The 22,292-nt window shown below is 35.8% G+C and overlaps 7 non-coding genes across 7 annotated transcripts; 4 read left to right on the top strand and 3 right to left on the bottom strand.

Annotated features, from left to right (window-relative positions):
• Positions 1-10,270: 10,270 nt before the first annotated feature.
• Positions 10,271-10,358, bottom strand: TRNAS-GCU (transfer RNA serine (anticodon GCU)). The gene has a single exon. It is a non-coding gene; the product is annotated as a tRNA-Ser (tRNA).
• Positions 10,359-13,985: 3,627 nt separating this feature from the next.
• On the bottom strand, positions 13,986-14,073 carry TRNAS-UGA (transfer RNA serine (anticodon UGA)). Its single transcript has one exon. It is a non-coding gene; the product is annotated as a tRNA-Ser (tRNA).
• Positions 14,074-14,897: 824 nt separating this feature from the next.
• Positions 14,898-14,968, top strand: TRNAG-GCC (transfer RNA glycine (anticodon GCC)). The gene has a single exon. It is a non-coding gene; the product is annotated as a tRNA-Gly (tRNA).
• A 2,484-nt stretch (positions 14,969-17,452) lies between these two features.
• TRNAT-GGU (transfer RNA threonine (anticodon GGU)) lies at positions 17,453-17,524 on the top strand. The gene has a single exon. It is a non-coding gene; the product is annotated as a tRNA-Thr (tRNA).
• Positions 17,525-18,031: 507 nt separating this feature from the next.
• TRNAY-GUA (transfer RNA tyrosine (anticodon GUA)) lies at positions 18,032-18,113 on the top strand. The gene has a single exon. It is a non-coding gene; the product is annotated as a tRNA-Tyr (tRNA).
• A 358-nt stretch (positions 18,114-18,471) lies between these two features.
• On the top strand, positions 18,472-18,545 carry TRNAD-GUC (transfer RNA aspartic acid (anticodon GUC)). Its single transcript has one exon. It is a non-coding gene; the product is annotated as a tRNA-Asp (tRNA).
• A 2,598-nt stretch (positions 18,546-21,143) lies between these two features.
• TRNAC-GCA (transfer RNA cysteine (anticodon GCA)) lies at positions 21,144-21,214 on the bottom strand. The gene has a single exon. It is a non-coding gene; the product is annotated as a tRNA-Cys (tRNA).
• Positions 21,215-22,292: the final 1,078 nt, after the last annotated feature.

Here is a 22,292-nt window from a genome sequence, read left to right as displayed (position 1 = left end):
TCCGAATATTTGCCATCTCGGAATATTTTCGATTTCATTTTTCTATGATATGTCTTTCTATATGAAAATTGGTTATTTACGATGTACGATGATCCCTGTTAAGCATCCATGGCTGAATGGTTAAAGCGCCCAACTCATAATTGGTAAATTTTGCGGGTTCAATTCCTGCTGGATGCACACGAACGGGAACATTCCATAAGTCTATTGGAACTGGCTCTCTATCCATGGAATCTCATCCATCATCCATACATAACGAATTGGTATGGTATATTCATACCATAACATAAGAACAATAAGAACTCGAATTCTTATCGATACTGGAACTCAGAGCATAGGAGGGAAAGTCGATTTATGGATGGAATCAAATACGCAGTATTTACAGAAAAAAGTCTTCGTTTATTGGGAAAGAATCAATATACTTTTAATGTCGAATCGGGATTCACTAAGACAGAAATAAAGCATTGGGTCGAACTCTTCTTTGGTGTTAAGGTGGTAGCTGTGAATAGCCATCGACTACCTGGAAAAGGTAGAAGAATAGGACCTATTCTGGGCCATACAATGCATTACAGACGTATGATCATTACCCTTCAACCGGGTTATTCTATTCCACTTCTAGATAGAGAAAAAAACTAAAGGAGAATACTTAATAATACGGCGAAACATTTATACAAAACACCTATCCCGAGCACACGCAAGGGAACCGTAGACAGGCAAGTGAAATCCAATCCACGAAATAATTTGATCCATGGACGGCACCGTTGTGGTAAAGGTCGTAATTCCAGAGGAATCATTACCGCAAGGCATAGAGGGGGAGGTCATAAGCGCCTATACCGTAAAATAGATTTTCGACGGAATCAAAAAGACATATCTGGTAGAATCGTAACCATAGAATACGACCCTAATCGAAATGCATACATTTGTCTCATACACTATGGGGATGGTGAGAAGAGATATATTTTACATCCCAGAGGGGCTATAATTGGAGATACTATTGTTTCTGGTACAAAAGTTCCTATATCAATGGAAATGCCCTACCTTTGAGTGCGGTTTGAACTATTGATTTACGTAATTGGAAGTAACCAATTAGGTTTACGACGAAACCTAGAAATCGATCACTGATCCAATTTGACTACCTCTACGGGATAGACCTCAACAGAAAACTGTTGAGTAACGGCAGCAAGTGATTGAGTTCAGTAGTTCCTCATAGAAAATTATTGGCTCTAGAGATATGGTATATGGAGAAGACAAAATTGTTTGAAGCACGCACAGAACCGGAAGCGCCCCTTGTTTCAAAGAGAGGAGGACGGGTTATTCACATTTAATTTGATGGTCAGAGGCAAATTGAAAGCTAAGCAGTGGTAATTAAGACCCCCGGGGAAAATAGGGATGTCTCCTACGTTACCCATAATATGTGGAAGTATCGACGTAATTTCATAGAGTCATTCGATCTGAATGCCTACATGAAGAACATAAGCCAGATGACGGAACGCAGAGACCTAGGATGTAGAAGATCATAACATGAGCGATTCGGCAGATTTGGATTCCTTTCCTATATATCCACTCATGTGGTACTTCATCATATGATTCATATAAGATCCATCTGTCTAGAGATCGTCATATACATCTAGAAAGCCGTATGCTTTGGAAGAAGCTTGTACAGTTTGGAAGGGGTTTTTTGAGAGAAAAGAAGAATCTACTTCAACCGATATGCCCTTAGGCACGGCCATGCATAACATAGAAATCACACGTGGAAGGGGTGGGCAATTAGCTAGAGCAGCAGGTGCTGTAGCGAAACTCATTGCAAAAGAGGGTAAATCGGCCACTTTAAGATTACCATCTGGGGAGGTCCGTTTAGTATCCCAAAACTGCTTAGCAACAGTCGGACAAGTGGGTAATGTTGGGGTGAACCAAAAAAGTTTGGGTAGAGCCGGATCTAAGTGTTGGCTAGGTAAACGCCCCGTAGTAAGAGGGGTAGTTATGAACCCTGTGGACCACCCCCATGGGGGCGGTGAAGGGAAAGCTCCCATTGGTAGAAAAAAACCCACAACCCCTTGGGGTTATCCTGCGCTTGAAGAAGAACTAGGAAAAGGAAAAAAATATAGCGATAGTTTTATTCTTCGTCGCCGTAAGTAAATACGTAACTAGGAATATGGAAAATTGCATTTTTGGAATTTGCAATAATGCGATGGGCGAACGACGGGAATTGAACCCGCGCATGGTGGATTCACAATCCACTGCCTTGATCCACTTGGCTACATCCGCCCCTTATCCAGCTAAAGGATTTTTTTCTTTTTTCCATTGATCATTATTCTATTTATTCTGACCTCCGTACTTCGATCGAGATATTGGACATAGAATGCCACTCTTTAAAAAGGAAAAAAGGAGTAATCAGCTGTGACACGAAAAAAAACGAATCCTTTTGTAGCTCATCATTTATTGGCAAAGATAGAAAAGGTCAATATGAAGGAGGAGAAAGAAACAATAGTAACGTGGTCCCGGGCATCTAGCATTCTACCCACAATGGGTTGGCCATACAATCGCGATTCATAATGGAAAGGAACATATACCTATTTACATAACAAATCCTATGGTAGGTCGCAAATTGGGGGAATTCGTGCCTACTCGGCATTTCACGAGTTATGAAAATGCAAGAAAGGATACTAAATCTCGTCGTTAACTGAATTCTGAATAGAAAGATTAAGAAGAAAAAAAGATTCAAAATAAAGACAGAAATACCCAATATCTTGCTAGAACAAGATATTGGGTATTTCTGTCTTCAAAAATTCTTATATGTTAGCAGAAAAACCTTATCCATTAATAGATGGAACTTCAACAGCAGCTAAGTCTAGAGGGAAGTTGTGAGCATTACGTTCGTGCATTACTTCCATACCAAGGTTAGCACGGTTGATGATATCAGCCCAAGTATTAATAACGCGACCTTGACTATCAACTACAGATTGGTTGAAATTGAAACCATTTAGGTTGAAAGCCATAGTACTAATACCTAAAGCAGTGAACCAGATTCCTACTACAGGCCAAGCAGCCAAGAAGAAGTGTAAAGAACGAGAGTTGTTGAAACTAGCATATTGGAAGATTAATCGGCCAAAATAACCATGAGCAGCCACAATATTATAAGTTTCTTCCTCTTGACCAAATTTGTAACCCTCATTAGCGGATTCATTTTCAGTAGTTTCCCTGATCAAACTAGAGGTTACCAAGGAACCATGCATAGCACTGAATAGGGAACCGCCGAATACACCAGCTACACCTAACATGTGGAATGGATGCATAAGGATGTTGTGCTCTGCCTGGAATACAATCATAAAGTTGAAAGTACCAGAGATTCCTAAAGGCATACCATCAGAAAAGCTTCCTTGACCAATAGGGTAAATCAAGAAAACAGCAGTAGCAGCTGCAACAGGAGCTGAATATGCAACAGCAATCCAAGGACGCATACCCAGACGGAAACTAAGTTCCCACTCACGACCCATATAACAAGCTACACCAAGTAAGAAGTGTAGAACAATTAGCTCATAAGGACCACCATTGTATAACCACTCATCAACAGATGCAGCTTCCCAAATTGGGTAAAAGTGCAATCCGATCGCCGCAGAAGTAGGGATAATAGCACCAGAGATAATATTGTTTCCATAAAGTAAAGAACCAGAAACAGGCTCACGAATACCATCAATATCTACTGGAGGGGCAGCGATGAAGGCGATAATAAATACAGAAGTTGCGGTCAATAAGGTAGGGATCATCAAAACACCGAACCATCCGATGTAAAGACGATTTTCAGTGCTAGTTATCCAGTTGCAGAAGCGACCCCACAGGCTTGTACTTTCGCGTCTCTCTAAAATTGCAGTCATGGTAAGATCTTGGTTTATTCAAATTGCAAGGACTCCCAAGCACACGTATTAACTAGAATATAGATAATAGAAGGCTTGTTATTTAACAGTATAACATAGACTATATACCAATGTCAACCAAGTCAGCCCAAAGATTAGCTATCCATATAACTAAATTAACCAAACCAATAATTTTGTATTTGTAAATGAAGTGAGTCAAAGTGAAAAACTTTGATGGGTCTTTTCTATATGGGTTGCCCGGGACTCGAACCCGGAACTAGTCGGATGGAGTAGATAATTCTTCCTTGTTACAATAGAGAAAAATCCCTCCCCAAATCGTGCTTGCATTTTTCATTGCACACGACTTTCCCTATGTAGAAATAGCCAATTTCTATTCCAAAGAGGAAGTTCTACTAATTTTTTTAATTAGTAAGTTGATTCACCTACTCTTTATTATAATAAAAAGAACATTTCAGAATGAAAAATAGAAAAGTTTTTTCTTGATCATTTATCAACCCTTTCCTGTTTCTTAATTTCGTCTAATGATTAATTAAGAGGGTTGACCAGGTCATTGATACGTATAATATCCAAATACCAAATACGCTCAGTGTGTGATCCACAGAAAGAAAAAAGAGTTGTTTTGGTGAACATCAAAGAAAAAACTTGCTCTTCTTCCATAAAAAATTCTTCTAAAAATGCCGAACCCAATCGTTGCATAAAAGTTCGTACCGTGCTTTTATGTTTACGAGCTAAAGTTCTAGCACATGAAAGTCGAAGTATATACTTTAGTCGATACAAAGTCCGTTTTTTCGAAGATCCACTATGATAATGAAAAAGATTTCTACATATCCGACCAAATCGATCAAGAATATCCCAATCTGATAAATCTGTCCAAATGGGTTTACTAATAGGATGCCCCGATCCAGTACAAAATTGAGCTTTTGATAAGTATCCTATGAGGAGAGTAGCGGGGACTATGGTATCGAATTTTTTCATTCGAGTATCTATTAGAAATGAATTCTCCAGCATTTGATTCCTTACTAACAAAGAACTTTTTTGTACACTTGAAAGGTACCCCATAAAATCGAAGCAAGAGTTTGCTAATTGGTTTATATGGATTCTTCGCGGCTGAGTCCAAAAACAGAAATAATATTGCCAGAAATTGATAAGGTAGCATTTCCATTTCTTCTTCAAAAAAAAAGTGCCTTTTGATGCAAGAATTGCCTTTCCTTGATATCGAACATAATGCATAAGAGGATCCATAAAGAACCATAGGGTTTTCCGAGAAAAACCAGGGTACATTATCCCAAAATGTTCCATCTTCCTAGAAAAGTGGATTCGTTCCAGAAAAGTTCCAGAAGATGCTAATGGTAAGCAAGAAGATTGTTTACGAAGAAACAACAAAAAAAATTCATATTCTGATACATAAGAGTTATATAGGAATTGAAATAGTCTTTTATTTTCTTTTTGAAAAAAAAAAATGGATTTCATTGAAGTAATAAAACTATTCCAATTCGAATAATAGTTGAGAAAGAATCGCAATAAATGCAAAGATGGAACATCTTGGATACGGTATTGAAGGAGTTGAACCAGGATTTCCAAATGGATAGGATAGGGTATTTCTATATGTGATAGATAATCCAAATGCAAAAATTTGTCTTCTAAAAAGGGAAATATTGAATGAATAGAGCGTAAATTCTGAAACTTTGGTATTTCTTTTTCTTTCAGACAAAAAAATTCCCGTAGCGAGAATGGGATTTCCACAACGATCGCAAACCCTTCAGATAGAATCTGAGAATAAAACTCAGAATAAAAATAATTTTTGTAATCCAATAATCGATCTTGGTTAGGATGATTAACCGAGTTATCCAAAAAATTCTGCTGATACATTCGAATAATTAAACGTTTCACAAGTAGTGAACTAAATTTCTTGTTATTACAACTAACAACTATTTCCACAGGTTCAGAACCATTTAATCCATAATGGTGGGCAAATGCATAAATATATTCCTGAAAGAGAAGTGGGTAGACAAAGTATTGTTGACGAGATTTATGTTTTTCTGAATACCCTTCGAATTTTTCCATTTGTATTTCTACTTGAATCAGAGAGAAGAAGCATTTCTCGGTTTATCGAATGATGATACATAGTGCAATATGGTCAGAACAGGGTGTTGCATTTTTAATACAAACCCTGGAAAGAAAGGGAGTCTAATCCACAGATCTTTTTCTGCTCCTTTTCTACCCAATTAGTTTATGTTTGTTCTAATTAAAAAAAAAGAACAGAACAAGTTTTTTATTTTTGCAGGCCAATCGCTCTTTTGACTTTGGAATACAGCCTCTTTATCAATATACTGCTTCTTTTACACATTCAATCCATAACATCCCTTATTCAATCCATAATCAAGAATAATTAGGATTTCTAAAAAAAAAAAGAAAAAATAAAGGGTCCACTCATAGGAAAACCCAACCTTTCCCCGCATCCGGCACTAATCTATTTTTAACGTCTAATTAGAGCGGGGAATCATTCCAATTAGGAAGTTCAGCTCGTTGCTTTTTATTTTACCAGAATTGGAGCCAGGCTCTATCCATTTATTCATTAGACCCAGAAAATCGTAATTTTGGATTCCATTCAAAAAAGATTGATTTTATTACGACATGCTATTTTTTCCATTCATTACCTTTGAGGATCAGTCGTGGTCTTCTAGACTCTACCAAGAGTCTGGACGAATTTGTTGTTTCATCCAAATGTGTAAAAGATCATAGTCGCACTTAAAAGCCGAGTACTCTACCATTGAGTTAGCAACCCAGATAAAAAAAGGATCTTAGATACGATCGAAATCCAAAAATCAATGGAATTACACCGCGCGCTTCTGTCAAAACATTGAACTAGCAAGACATCAAAAGATTTTTTTTATCGACCATGAAAAACACTCAAATGCCAAAACGAACAGGTCCGGTGAAATTCCACTAAAGTAAAGTTAAAAAAAGAGCGACCCTAATCACGATGGCCAAATTCTCCTTATTTTTAGCGATTTTTATTAACAAAAAATATATATTATAAAAAATATATATTATATTGTATGAGAATACATGCAAGAGGAACACCCTTATCATTTGAGCGAAGTGTAGGCGGAAAAATTGAATATGGAGTGAGGATAAAGAGACCCATCTATCTACAAATTCTATTTGTTCAATAGACCTTTGTCAATGGAAATACAATGGTAAGAAAACAAATTAGATAGAAAAAGTAAATAAAATAGGGGCTTATGTTGGATTGGCACGATATAATATAAATCCAAATAGGATTAAAAAAGAGGTAAATTGTGTCTAAATAATTAGACAACTAGGAATACTAATAATCTTCTCCTATCCTATTTTTTGATTCATTTAGTTCTTCAATTAACTCAAAGTTCTTTCTTTTTCTTTAAAGAATTCTGCCTTCCTTAAAATATCATAAACAGTTCTTGTTGGTTGAGCACCCTTTTCAAGGAAATAGAGAATAGCTGGAACATTTAAACAAGTTTGATTCTTTATCGGATCATAAAAACCTACTTTTTGAAGATCTCTTCCTTCTCTTCGAGATCGAACATCAATTGCAACGATTCGATAGACAGCTTATTGGGATAGATGTAGATAAACAACGCCCCCCCCTAGAAACGTATATGAGGTTTTCTCCTCATACGGCTCGAGAAAATGATTCGAATTTCTGTCGATAATAATAGAAATTAGACTATGACGTGCATTAATTTCCTTACAGAAAAAACAAATTTCATTTATACTCATGACTCAAGTGGGCTAATTTTGCCTGACAAACTTCGAAGGCAAAATCCTTCCAAAATTTTTGAGTCGTCTTTAAACTCTTTTCTTTGTCTCATTTCGAACGAATTGACTTTTATTCCTTATTCTAATCCAACTCTGTTGTTGAGACAATTGAAAATTGTGTTTACTTGTTCTGGAATCCTTTATCTTTGATTTGTGAAATCCTTGGGTTTAGACATTACTTCGGGAATTCCTATTTTTTTCTTTCAAAAGAGTAGCAACATACCCTTTTTTCTTATTTCCTTCGATAAAGCATTTATCTCTTCTATAGAAATCTAATAAGAGGGATTGATTCTGATATACTTTTATTGGACTTTCTTCTTATTTTAACCTTTCGATTTATTTCTATATTAAGGATAGACTGACAAAGTTGGCCTAATTTATTAGTTTTCACTAACCCTAGATTCTTTCCCTTGATAAAAAAAATTCTGTCCTCTCGAGCTCCATCGTGTACTATGTTACTTAAACCCAGCGCAAATTTGGTTCGGAACGAATAGAACAGGCTATGTCGAGCCAAGAGCATTTTCATTACTATGGAAAATGATGGATAGCAAAATCCACAATCGATCATGTCCTTCAAGTCGCACGTTGCTTTCTACCACATCGTTTTAAACGAAGTTTTACCATAACAAACATTCCTCTTTTCATTGCAAAGTGGTATAGAGAATTGATCCAATATGGATGGAATCATGAATAGTCATTGGTTTAGTTTTTTTATACTAATTAAAACTTGCTATCTATGGAGCAATATGGATAAAAGAAAGTAAGTATTTATCCGGGAAGCCTCCGCCAAGATCCAATTTATTTAAACCCATATTAAAATTCTATCATATGAATGAAACATAGTTTGAAAAAGACGACTAAACAAGTTTGCTTAAAACTTATTTATTCTTAAATTTCCACCCTCAACGGATGGCTCGAGATGATCAATCTTGAAGTGAGAAAAGAAGGATTGACTCTTCCTCAATAAATAAACTATCAACCTCCAAAAAAGTTTAATTAATTTAATTACTAGAATTAGAATTCTAGTAGTAATATATTTTTTCAGTACCAAAAACAATTAACTATAATAACTAAATAAACTATTCCAATGAAAAGATTGAAAGTTTTTGGTAGTTATAGAATTCTCGTACTTCTTCAACTCGAATACCAAAAGGAAGAAAAAAATATGACTAAGTGATTTTATAGTAGAGGCATATCCTGAATGTGCTTGATAGATCCCATTTTTTCATGAAAATAAAGATAGTCAATTTGACTGGACTTAAGACTTTATTATGTTTTCTGAGAAAGAATAAGATATCATTATTCTCTTTAATAAACTTTTGTCTCGTACGGAATACTATATGATTTCACCGTTTGTTTCATCAGAAACAATCTGGGACGGAAGGATTCGAACCTCCGAGTAACGGGACCAAAACCCGCTGCCTTACCACTTGGCCACGCCCCATTTCGGGTTTTATGCGACACTAATAAACACTAGTATGTTTATTTGTTATTCGTCAATACCATTTCAATTACATAAAAAAGGAGGGATATTCTCTTGCTAGTATTCTACACATGCGGATAATATAGAATCAAAAAAATGCATTGATCATTACATGGAATTCTATTAAGATATTATATGAAAGTCGAATTTATTCCACTCTCATTTGAGAGTGCGAATACAAGGAGGTATTTTGTGTTTGGGAAAGTCCGAAGAAAAAAGATTTTGAATCTGCCTTTTCCTTCTTTCCCTTAAAAAAATAACTCAAGAAAAATCCAATTATTTACTCTACAAGAATGAAATGCTTGTTATGCCTAATATACTTAGTTTAACCTGTATCTGTTTTAATTCTGTTCTTTATCCTACTAGTTTTTTCTTTGCCAAATTACCCGAAGCTTATGCTATTTTCAATCCAATCGTGGATATTATGCCTGTTATACCTCTATTCTTTTTTCTATTAGCCTTTGTTTGGCAAGCTGCTGTAAGTTTTCGATGAAATCTTTAGTACTCTGTATGCCAAATTGAATGATGTGTTCATTCCAAAAAAATTTTAAAATGGGTAAAAGCCGAGAAGTTTTATATTTTTATATTATGAACCTTCGATTCTAAAATTTAAATTCTTCTACATTGAATGGGTAGCTACAGCAATAAATTTGGATCAGCCTTTCTACTCCCCTGCACCTAGGTTGAGCAGGTACCTAAAGGTACCTACACAATACCTAACCACCTAACCCTATTTTTGCTATTGATAAGAGTGCTTATTATAAAAGAATTCTTGCAATTTTTTTCAAGAATTCTTTTTTGCATTTTTAGGTATAAAAAAAAACCATCCTAGTGGATCCGTGTGGTAAGGAAAAACTGGTAATCTATTCCTTAAAAAAAAATCTTGGAGATTATGTAATGCTTACTCTCAAACTTTTTGTTTATACAGTAGTGATATTCTTTGTTTCACTCTTTATCTTTGGATTCTTATCTAATGACCCAGGACGGAATCCTGGACGCGAGGAGTAAAAATTCAGTTTTTTTTTTTCTTATTGGATTTGTTTCGTACATTTATCTATGAGAAAATCCGGGGGTCAGAATTCTTTCCAATTCGAAAGTCCCAAATGATCCAAGGGAGCGGAAAGAGAGGGATTCGAACCCTCGGTACAAAAAAATTGTACAACGGATTAGCAATCCGCCGCTTTAGTCCACTCAGCCATCTCTCCACGTTCCAAAGCGAAAGGTTTCCGTGATATGATATAGGCAAGAAATAAGAAATAACGGTTGCAAAAAACCCCTTTTTTTTCTTTCAAAAGTCTATAAAAATTATATTGCCAATTCCATTTTAATTATATTCTTTTTTCTTAATGTTAATAAAAAAAGAAGAAAATTCTTGTTTTTTCTTTCTAAAAATCGATATTGGCCGAGAGACAATCAAATAGATTTTCTCTTTAGCGGGCATTTCCATATAGGACTTGTTATAATTATAATAAAACAAGCAGGTTATATAAAAAAAACGCTTTTTTTGTCGATTATTTATCAAGAAAGCAAAAAGGGTTCTTATCAAATCCACCATAAAATTGGAAAGAAGCATAAAGTAAGTAGACCTGACTCCTTTAATGATGCCTCTATCCGCTATTCTGATATATAAATTCGATGTAGATGAAATTGTATAAGCGAATTTTTTTTATTTCCTTAGACTTAGACCGCGCAAGACAAGAATTTTTCGCTATTTACGATTTCATATTCTTGTTACTAGATGTTCTATAGGAATAAGAAGAAATCGCAACTCCTTTGCGCTACACATAAAATTGGATTTCGAAGGTCCATTTTTTTTTTTCAGAATCCTCTATTATTTTAGTTCTTCCACCCATGCAATAGAGAGGGAATGGGAAAAGAAGGGTTACTTTTATTTGCATTTTTCCCTTAAAAGATAGACTTTGAAATAGGAGTCTTGGAATAATGCTGAATTCAAAGGTTTATTTCTTTCTATAGTATAAGAAAAACAATTTATTTCTATTTCTATAGTATAAGAAAAACAAATAAATAGTATAAGAAAAACAAATCGAATCAAATTCATGGATTTACCACGACCTCGGTTGTGACTGTGACTCCATAGATAAAAATGGGAAATTTCTCTCTTCGAGACCATTGAAAAAGGGCATTGAACGAGAAAGAAATCGTCCACAGATAATAAAACTATCATATGCCTTGGAAAGTGATATGAGGTGCTCGGAAATGGTTGAAGTAATTGAATAGGAGGATCACTATGACTATAGCCCTTGGTAGAATTCCTAAAGAAGAAAATGATCTATTTGATACTATGGATGACTGGTTACGAAGGGACCGTTTCGTTTTTGTAGGATGGTCTGGCCTATTGCTCTTTCCTTGTGCTTATTTCGCTTTAGGGGGTTGGTTTACAGGGACAACTTTTGTAACTTCTTGGTATACCCATGGATTGGCTAGTTCCTATTTGGAAGGTTGTAATTTCTTAACCGCAGCAGTTTCTACCCCTGCCAATAGTTTAGCACACTCTTTGTTGCTACTATGGGGGCCCGAAGCACAAGGAGATTTTACTCGTTGGTGTCAATTAGGCGGTCTATGGACTTTTGTAGCTCTCCACGGGGCTTTTGCACTAATAGGTTTCATGTTACGCCAATTTGAACTTGCTCGGTCTGTTCAATTGCGGCCTTATAATGCAATCTCATTCTCTGGTCCAATTGCTGTTTTTGTTTCTGTATTCCTTATTTATCCACTGGGGCAATCTGGTTGGTTCTTTGCGCCGAGTTTTGGCGTAGCAGCGATATTTCGATTCATCCTTTTCTTCCAAGGATTTCATAATTGGACGTTGAACCCATTTCATATGATGGGAGTTGCCGGAGTATTAGGTGCGGCTCTGCTATGCGCTATTCATGGAGCGACCGTAGAAAACACTCTATTTGAGGACGGTGATGGTGCAAATACCTTCCGTGCTTTTAACCCAACTCAAGCTGAAGAAACTTATTCAATGGTCACTGCTAACCGCTTTTGGTCCCAAATCTTTGGTGTTGCTTTTTCCAATAAACGTTGGTTACATTTCTTTATGCTATTTGTACCCGTCACCGGTTTATGGATGAGTGCTATTGGCGTAGTTGGCTTGGCTCTGAACTTACGTGCCTATGACTTTGTTTCCCAGGAAATCCGTGCAGCGGAAGATCCTGAATTTGAGACTTTCTACACCAAAAATATTCTTTTAAACGAGGGTATTCGTGCGTGGATGGCAGCTCAGGATCAGCCTCATGAAAATCTTATATTCCCTGAGGAGGTTCTACCACGTGGAAACGCTCTTTAATGGAACTTTCGTTTTAGCTGGTCGTGACCAAGAAACCACCGGCTTTGCTTGGTGGGCTGGGAATGCCAGACTTATCAATTTGTCCGGTAAACTGCTTGGAGCTCATGTAGCTCATGCCGGATTAATCGTATTCTGGGCCGGAGCAATGAACCTATTTGAAGTGGCCCATTTCGTACCAGAAAAGCCCATGTATGAACAAGGGTTGATTTTACTTCCACACTTAGCTACTCTAGGTTGGGGAGTAGGGCCAGGGGGGGAAGTTCTAGATACTTTTCCGTACTTTGTATCTGGCGTACTTCACCTAATTTCCTCCGCAGTCTTAGGCTTCGGTGGCATTTATCACGCGCTTCTGGGACCCGAGACTCTTGAGGAATCTTTTCCATTCTTTGGTTATGTCTGGAAAGATAGAAATAAAATGACTACAATTTTGGGTATTCACTTAATTTTGTTAGGTCTAGGTGCTTTTCTTCTAGTACTCAAGGCTCTTTATTTTGGCGGTGTATATGATACCTGGGCCCCTGGGGGGGGAGATGTAAGAAAAATTACCAATTTGACCCTTAGTCCCAGTGTTATATTTGGTTATTTACTAAAATCTCCTTTTGGTGGAGAAGGGTGGATTGTTAGTGTAGATGATTTAGAAGATATAATTGGTGGGCATGTATGGTTGGGTTTTATTTGTGTATTTGGCGGAATTTGGCATATTTTAACCAAACCCTTCGCATGGGCTCGCCGTGCATTTGTATGGTCTGGAGAAGCTTACTTGTCTTATAGTTTAGCTGCTTTATCTGTCTTTGGTTTTATCGCTTGTTGTTTTGTATGGTTCAATAATACAGCTTATCCGAGTGAGTTTTATGGACCCACCGGGCCAGAAGCTTCTCAAGCTCAAGCATTTACTTTTCTAGTTAGAGACCAGCGTCTTGGAGCTAATGTGGGATCCGCTCAAGGACCCACAGGTTTAGGTAAATATCTAATGCGTTCCCCAACTGGGGAGGTTATCTTTGGAGGGGAAACTATGCGTTTTTGGGACCTTCGTGCTCCATGGTTAGAACCTCTAAGGGGCCCCAACGGTTTGGACTTGAGTAGGTTGAAAAAAGACATACAACCTTGGCAAGAACGACGCTCAGCAGAATATATGACCCACGCTCCTTTAGGCTCTTTAAATTCCGTGGGTGGCGTAGCTACCGAGATCAATGCAGTTAATTATGTCTCTCCTAGAAGTTGGTTATCAACTTCTCATTTTGTTCTAGGATTCTTCTTTTTTGTGGGCCATTTATGGCATGCAGGAAGAGCCCGAGCTGCTGCAGCAGGTTTTGAAAAGGGAATCGATCGTGATTTGGAACCTGTTCTTTACATGAACCCTCTTAACTAAGATTTTCTTATTTATACCTGTTCTACTTTTTTTCTGTTCTGGCTCGGTTATTCCATCTAGCCGAGCCATTCATTCCTTTTTATGAAAGAAAGATAAGGGACAGAAAAAAAAAATAAATAAAAATGAAAGAAACAAACGTATTCAATAAGCAAAAGGAGAGAGAGGGATTCGAACCCTCGATAGTTCCTAGAACTATACCGGTTTTCAAGACCGGAGCTATCAACCACTCAGCCATCTCTCCACAGCCTAATCCTTATTTTACTCCTACAAATAGAACATAGCCATATAAAAAATAAAAAGATTTATTAGCCTCTAGAAAGATATCAGATACAAGTTCCTTTTCGATATATCTCTGTATACTGTATACACGGATACAGGATCCGCTATACCCGCTTGTGAAATAAAGAGTAAATAATCTCTTCTCACCCCCATATCCAAATAAAAAAGCGGTTTAAGTAATAAATTTGAATTAAAGAGAAGAATCAATGGATTCATGATTAAACCCCTCCTACTTCTTGTATTTTTTTACAATTTTGGTTTAAGTGAGGGATCAAATATGTAGTCAACTTTATTTGATGGTAGCTTGGAGGATTAGAAATATGACTATTGCTTTCCAATTAGCTGTTTTTGCATTAATTGCGACTTCCTCAGTCTTAGTAATTAGTGTACCCCTTGTATTTGCTTCTCCTGATGGTTGGTCAAATAATAAAAATGTTGTATTTTCCGGTACATCATTATGGATTGGACTAGTCTTTCTCGTAGCTATTCTGAATTCTCTCATTTCTTAAATGAAATTTGGTTAATATTTATTAACCCCATAAAAAAGAAATAATAAAGGCCATTTCTTCTAAAAAATTAGAATAGTGAGACGTATTAAAACGCAATTTGCGTTCCGAATTGCTAGCTCTTCTCTTTCAGTATTATGAAATTCCATTCCCATTAGAATATTCATTGACAGATAATAAAAAAAGGAAAACTCTAATATAATAGAAAATGAAATGAAACGGTCGACCCAGACATAGAAGGTCGACCCAGGCGGATATACGCTATAAAATATATACCGTAGCGAGCGTAGTTCAATGGTAAAATATCTCCTTGCCAAGGAGAAGATACGGGTTCGATTCCCGCCGCTCGCCCGCTTAATTTATCAAAGTACTATGATAAAAAGTTTAGTCTAGTTAACTGTTTAACTACTTATATTAAATTAAGTATTAATTAGGTGTTAGTCTAGTGCCGTATCCCTTACTATCTTACCCTTCCTTTGCATCCCACTCAAAAAAAGAGGGCGCTCCAGAGGCAGAAATAGAACTCGCCAACAGAGCTCCAAAAATTGGGTATTAACTGAGACAAACAACGGGCAAACTTTTTTTAAAGGGAAGGGAGAGGTAGACTGTCCCTTTCGTTTCATTTTTATTTTCTGCAGGGTAGGGAGAGGCCTTGCGCCTTCTTTTTTTGAAGGCAAGTGACTTCGCAAACTGCTCAATTTTGCCCTCTAGGGCCGGGAACTAATGAATAAAAAAGGGTTGGATACGCCCCTCTACCATACATATCTAGAGAAATAGAATAGTCCTTTTATACAGACTGCTAAGTGCGGAGACGGGAATCGAACCCGTGACCTCAAGGTTATGAGCCTCGTGAGCTACCAAACTGCTCTACTCCGCTCTGGAGTACCAGAAACTGGTGGACAAAAAAGGCTTGAATACAAGCCTCTAACATGTCTAGACAAATAGAATACTCCTTTTATACAGAATGGAGCGGGTAGCGGGAATCGAACCCGCATCGTTAGCTTGGAAGGCTAGGGGTTATAGTCGACGTTGGTTGATTATTTTTAACGTCTCTAATTCAAAACCGAACATGAAATTTTGATTTCATTCGGCTCCTTTATGGATATTCTCACCACTTAACATCTATGTCAGCTTTTCTATTTGAATGGAACCAAAGCTCTCCGCTTTCTAGATGATCCTTATAGAGTAGGAGATAGAAATTCTATCTAAATTCATCTAATCTACTTACTTCGTTCCCTAATTTCATTCAAGAGATCCTGAGGAAAAGAATTGGGTTTCCACCGAGCTGAAACAATATGCGGATGGTTCTAGTAAACCAAAACTATCGTTTTTTAGCTATTTGGCTTCCTTATTCCTTATTTTAAGAAGATTTAGTTACGATTGGAAATCAACTTTTTTGTATCTTCATCCATAGATCCTTTACTCATATTTTCAAAATTGGAATACTTAATCCAATGCAAAATTATGCTTCGCGACTCTGTACTCATAATCCTATTTTTATTTTGGATGCAATTTAAATTAGTCTTTGGATACAAATCGCCAGAATGTATATTCTTCCTCAATATGCTATTGAGAGGAAAAGGATTTAATCCTTTATAAGAACTAAAGTTTTCATCGGAATATAAAAATAAAAAACTTAAGGATGCCTTAAGTATATCATTTCAAATTCAGTTATTAATAGAACGAATCACACTTTTACCACTAAACTATACCCGCTACATTGTAGATTATGGTATAAATGGTACCCTTTGTCAAGGATAGCCATTTGACAAGAAGGCTAATTCCCCCTTATTGAATCAGATGGAGAAGGTTCATGACACTGAGCCGTTGGTACTTCTACTTCGATCGCTCGCCTTTACTTTAGGATTTAGATAGCCCCTCTGGTCTGTAAAAAAAATCTTTTCTTACCATGCTAATAGCGCCTGAACCAAATGTATTTATTTTGATTAGGATCCTATTCTACGGTTACGACTACAATAATAATTATTTACTTTGCAAGGACGTAAGTGTGTCAGACTGCTAAATTGTTTTATTATTCCTACAATATAAACTAGGGGATATAGGGGGTAACACTGTCCCTATAAATTCCTTTTTTCCTTTTCTTTTTTGTCCAGAATTGAACAAAAAAGAAATTATGGAAGATGTTTTCTTCCCCCATTAAGTCCGAGCCATAGAGTAAGAGTGAGATGAGTTTTCCAAATTCATCATAGACTTTCCCTATGGCTTGATAGAAGTAAGCAGCAAAGAGTCGTAACTTAAAGAAAAAAACGGACAGGGCCGACAGATTTACCTGATGTAAAGAAGATCCTAAAAGTCTCTGATTAGTCGACTCTCTCCATTTAACACTTTCCTCTCTCTCCTTTTTTCCACTGACTCAATTCTAGTTTATTAGATTCTTGTTTAAAAGAATGCAAAAAGTTCAATAGAACTAAGAACACATAAAAAATAGCATAGAGGATCAAGGCCATTACCAAAAGTTCCTCCCAAGGATCCTATATCCTATTGGGTATCTGTTCCCCGCCTTTTCCCGCTAGGATCGGAAATCTTATATTTTCCATATCCATATACCGTTGAATCCTTGGGGTTCCAGAATCCGCCTATTTTACTAGTCTTCGGAAACGGAAAACCCTGAACCAAGAAGAGTTGGATATGTTATGTAGGGTATGTTTTTTTTTATTAATTTTATTTTGAGCTCTCAAGATATCGATATATACATATACAATCTCTACATAATGTCTCTCTCTCTATCTCTATATATTATATATATAATATGTACATTATGCAGTAGACCCATAATGGGAAATCCAAGTGGCTAATTTTTGAATTAAATAAAAAGCCCTTTTAACTCAGTGGTAGAGTAATGCCATGGTAAGGCATAAGTCATCGGTTCAAATCCGATAAAGGGCTTTTTAAATTAGTGGTAGAGTAATCTCGTGCTAAGACGTAAGTCGTTGGTTCGAATCTGATAGAGTACTTTTCTACTAAATTGATTCACTTTTTTTCTTTGTTTTTGAAACTTTCTCTATATTTTTAGAGAATTTTATGACTTAGTGCGGGATGGATGCATTTTTGGTATGAACACTAAATGAAGCACGGAGAATTAATCTATAACGATCAACTAAAAAAAATCCTAGATGAAAACATAACAGAAAAGTTGGAAAAACTCTTTGCTTTGGATCTATTTATACTTTTCGAGTATATTGACAATTCCAAAAAACTGCTCATACTATGATTATAGTATAATCACGAGCGGTTGTATATGGCCCTATCGTCTAGTGATGCCCCTATCGTCTAGTGGTTCAGGACATCTCTCTTTCAAGGAGGCAGCGGGGATTCGACTTCCCCTGGGGGTAGGGAGTATTATGAAAGGAGGTTAATCATAGATTAGCAAAAACCCTAGAATAAATTCTTCCTGGGTCGATGCCCGAGTGGTTAATGGGGACGGACTGTAAATTCGTTGACAATGTCTACGCTGGTTCAAATCCAGCTCGGCCCAAACCAAAAATCTAGGGCTTCGTGAGTATGAACTAAATCCTTTTGTTTTTCTTCCATAAAATAAAATGTCTGATCTATAGAAATAAAAGATAAAGAAAAAAGGGAAATTTTTTTTTCTAATCCATATCTCTCTCATTCCTTTCTTACAAACAAAAGAGTTTTTCTTATTGAAGGCTGGATTATTATCCATTTTTAGTGATAAAAAATCACGACATACTAGTTATGTCACTCTCACTATACCCACGTATAATATAATATGTGGGTATGTAGTATATGATTCGTCTATTTCTTAGAGTACGAAAGACGAATCGAATCTTCTTATGGTTCTATTTAAGAATGGGTATGCCATACACCCCGCGGGGATTGTAGTTCAATTGGTCAGAGCACCGCCCTGTCAAGGCGGAAGCTGCGGGTTCGAGCCCCGTCAGTCCCGAACTAGGGTTCAATGAATGGAGAAATTGATATTTCCTTTTTCCATGAAAAAAAGGGGCAGGGAGCAAGATCAAATACCCACAGGGCACCCTTACTTCACTTTTTTATTTTGCATCTCTCATTAAAGAGGGAGGGAGGGCATATAGGAATTTTTTTTTCACTACTCCCAATCGATAAAGAAAGACACACATACGATATGTGGATTAGTAGAATTTAGGATATTATATTACTCTATCTTTCTTTATGATGATACCATCCTCATCTTAATTTCCTATTCCACTCTTATGGAATAGAGTACCGGTATTTTACCGGAATCCATACATAAATCGTATTCCCTTTTTATTTCAGACCTCTTTTCCCCATCTCACTTCTACTGCTTATTTGGATGTCTATGTGACCCATAGAAAGTGAAAGTTGGTCATATAATACATACATAATTGTATGTATAACTATAAGAAAAAGGAAGGGAAATTGTATAAGATTAAGAAAGTATAAGATTAAGAAAGCTCGTGGGTTAGAGATTAGAAAAGAAAAAGTAGAAAAGGATTAAAAAAGAGGGAATTCCTAATCCAATCAAAAAACCCATTTTGGTCTTAGTGTGGATAGAGGATCTTCCTATGTTATACTATATAACTCTCATCCGTGAAATATAACTCTCATCCATGAATTGATTTGATAGATCCGATATTCATAATATTGAATTGATTCAGTATTATCAGAATGCAAGCCCTACCCTTGAATTTACAAGATACCCCTTTTTCCTCTCCATGGGATTACATCCCGAGTTATTGTGAAAATAAAAAATAAAGAGGTTATGGAAGTCAATATTCTCGCATTTATTGCTACTGCACTGTTCATTCTAGTTCCTACTTCTTTTTTACTTATTATTTATGTAAAAACAGTCAGCCAAAATAATTAATTGGAATTCCAATTAATCATTGAAGAAATTAAAAAGGGATTAAATAAAAAAAATCCAAGTCTTAAATGAAAGGATCTGGTTGGAATCTTAAAGTGTGGTAGAAAGAACTACATATAGTTTTTTCTACGACACTTTAGATTCTTTCTATTATATTATCTTTGAATCTACATAGAATAGATTAGTAGATTGAAATAGTTAAGTAGTCTAATTCAATTTCTTTTTTCATTGCATCCACTTAATTTCAATCAGGTCAAAATAAAAAAATCTAAGACAATTCTTGACCAAAGAATCCATGGAAGGAAAGAAAAATAATATGAAGAATAGACTATAGTAAAAAGTAAAAGGAAATGGAAAATGTGTGATATGCCGTGAATAGTTCCGTGGAAGAAAGTCTAATTTTCTTATGTATAGAACTTTTTTTAACCATTCGTCATTTCTAGTAGAAATTCTGAATTGGTATAATGGCTCTTTCTTACATTACAACTTACAATACAAGAGTTTCTTACAGGAGTGAAACAAAACTAAAGAAAAAGATTAAAGAATAACGTTTGACAAAATGATTAATGCAAAATGATCCATTAAAGAAAAGAATTGATACAACAATTTGATTACTTAATCAATTAGTAGTATCCCTAGAGTCCACTCCTTCCCCATACTACTAGTGAAAGAGAAAATGTAAAGACTACCATTAAAGCAGCCCAAGCGAGACTTACTATATCCATCTAAATTATGTCTCCTATTTCTATGAAGGGATTATTCTACTATTGATCAATAATCATAGTGGAATCAAGGGTACAGAGTCAAAAAGGGATTCCGCCCTAAGGCCATGGATCAATCAGTTCAAGGAATTTACTCCTAACAAATTCTTATAGGAATTCTGGTAGAATTAGAGAGCATTAAAAATACGAGATACTATAGCCCTTTTTTCCTTAAAAAAGAAAGAGTACGGGAATGATGTCCTGAATAGAAGAAGCGGGAATAGGAAGATTTTTTATTCCTTTTGTTACTCTTTTTTTTTTTTTTAAGCAAAGGACGCCCGAATATACCATAAAATTATCGATAGATAAATATTTATTGGATACCTACCTTACCTAATGTTTATTTTTGACCTAAACCCTGCAGCCTTGCTTTGTATCATTCTATGAAAGAATGAAGAGATTTTATCCATAATACAACTCCTAAATTGATTTTTGATCGACCTATTTAATCTGATTCTCGTTAGAATTAAGTAGTCCTTACTTTAGTGTATGTAGGTAACATAAGATGTACGATAAAAAAATGTATAATAATTAGTAAGTCTTGATATTCTTTCGTGGAGTCCCTTCTTGAATCTTAGATTGAAAAAAAAAAAGAATGCCCCTTAGGGACCTTTCTTTGGATACCAAGATTTCTGACATCTTATCCTCGTATTTTAAAATTATCAAATCGAATCTCAATTAAGAACCAATTCAAATTCATATAATAAAAGAATAAGGAAACACTACCTCACCCCTATTGATAACCATTTTGGCCACTACCGTCAAAACAAACCCTAACCCTAGTTTGAGGATAGAACTATGGTATGGTTTCTCTAAACCCAGTATCGGCAGGCCCAGTTACTCTCTTGCCCGAACTTATGCGAAGTAAAAATTTATCGAATTCGATCAGCACTATAAAAAAAACCTAAGTATTTTATTGATCAGGCGGCACCCAGATTTGAACTGGGGATAAAGGATTTGCAGTCCCCTGCCTTACCGCTTGGCCATGCCGCCAAAAAATCCGATCAAAAATCTAGAAAACAGCAAGTATTCATCCACGTTTTCTTACGAAAAGCCCCTTTTATTTTGAATATAATTCTACTTACTTTTTTCCAATCTTTTTCAAAAAATCTATTCCTGCTTTTTTTGATCCAGTTTCTATTATTCTCCTCGATAGATTCTATCTTAAAACATACATTGTTAACACAATAAAACTTCCCATTTCTTTCTATTGAGATGAAAAAGAAGAAAAAGTGGATTTCTATTCACAGGCTGCAAAATTCAGAATAAATTGGAACCGTTAACTAGAATTCTCTTTTTTTTATTGCAGTAGTGAACTACTCTTAAATCGGTATTATCTCCCCCCCCTTCAATGGCATAATAAAATATTATGGCTTTATGCTTAATCCGTGTATAGGTAAACTTTAGGTCCGAACAGCATTATTATCCAAAGATCCCCTTTATGTACATATCTCTATGGGGAATCATGCTTTAATTTTTCAAAGTATTAAATTAAATATCTTGAATAAAAAAAGGAAATTTGCTCTGATATAGAGTATAACCTGACTATCTTGGCGTACCCAAGTGAAATTACGATAAAAGAAAAGCATGGATATGGGGAGAGGTGGATAACTAGATTGGCATGTACTTAAAAAAGGGACTTACTTTATTTTAGAATTCCACAATGAAATACTGAATTTTCTAGCAATTATACTACTCCGATCCGAAATAAAAAAGAACCCTCAAATTATTTTGAGAAATTAAAGTAAGCACGCTATTCTAAATCGAAGTAAAGTCAAACTTTCTAGTATATTATATTACGGCTTTATTACATTCATAGAAAGGAGATAAAATGAGAAATCTTTGCCATCCAATCTGATTAGAATATCATAACATAAAGTATAAGTGGCAGAATTTTTTTTGTAGGAATGTTTTATCAATTCATTTTCATTTCATTTGTACCCCTGGCAAACTCGAACTTTCGTCCAAATGGTCTCTATTCATATGTATGAAATACATATATGAAATACGTATGTGGAGTTCCCTAGAATTTCATGTGATTCAGTAAACAGAATATAGATTCCATGATTGC

Source organism: Triticum urartu, unplaced genomic scaffold (genome assembly GCF_056163025.1).
Source record: "Triticum urartu cultivar PI428250 unplaced genomic scaffold, HENAU_Tu73 scaffold2, whole genome shotgun sequence".
NCBI classification, from domain to species: Eukaryota; Viridiplantae; Streptophyta; class Magnoliopsida; order Poales; family Poaceae; genus Triticum; species Triticum urartu.
This window is presented reverse-complemented; position numbering and strand designations above follow the sequence as displayed.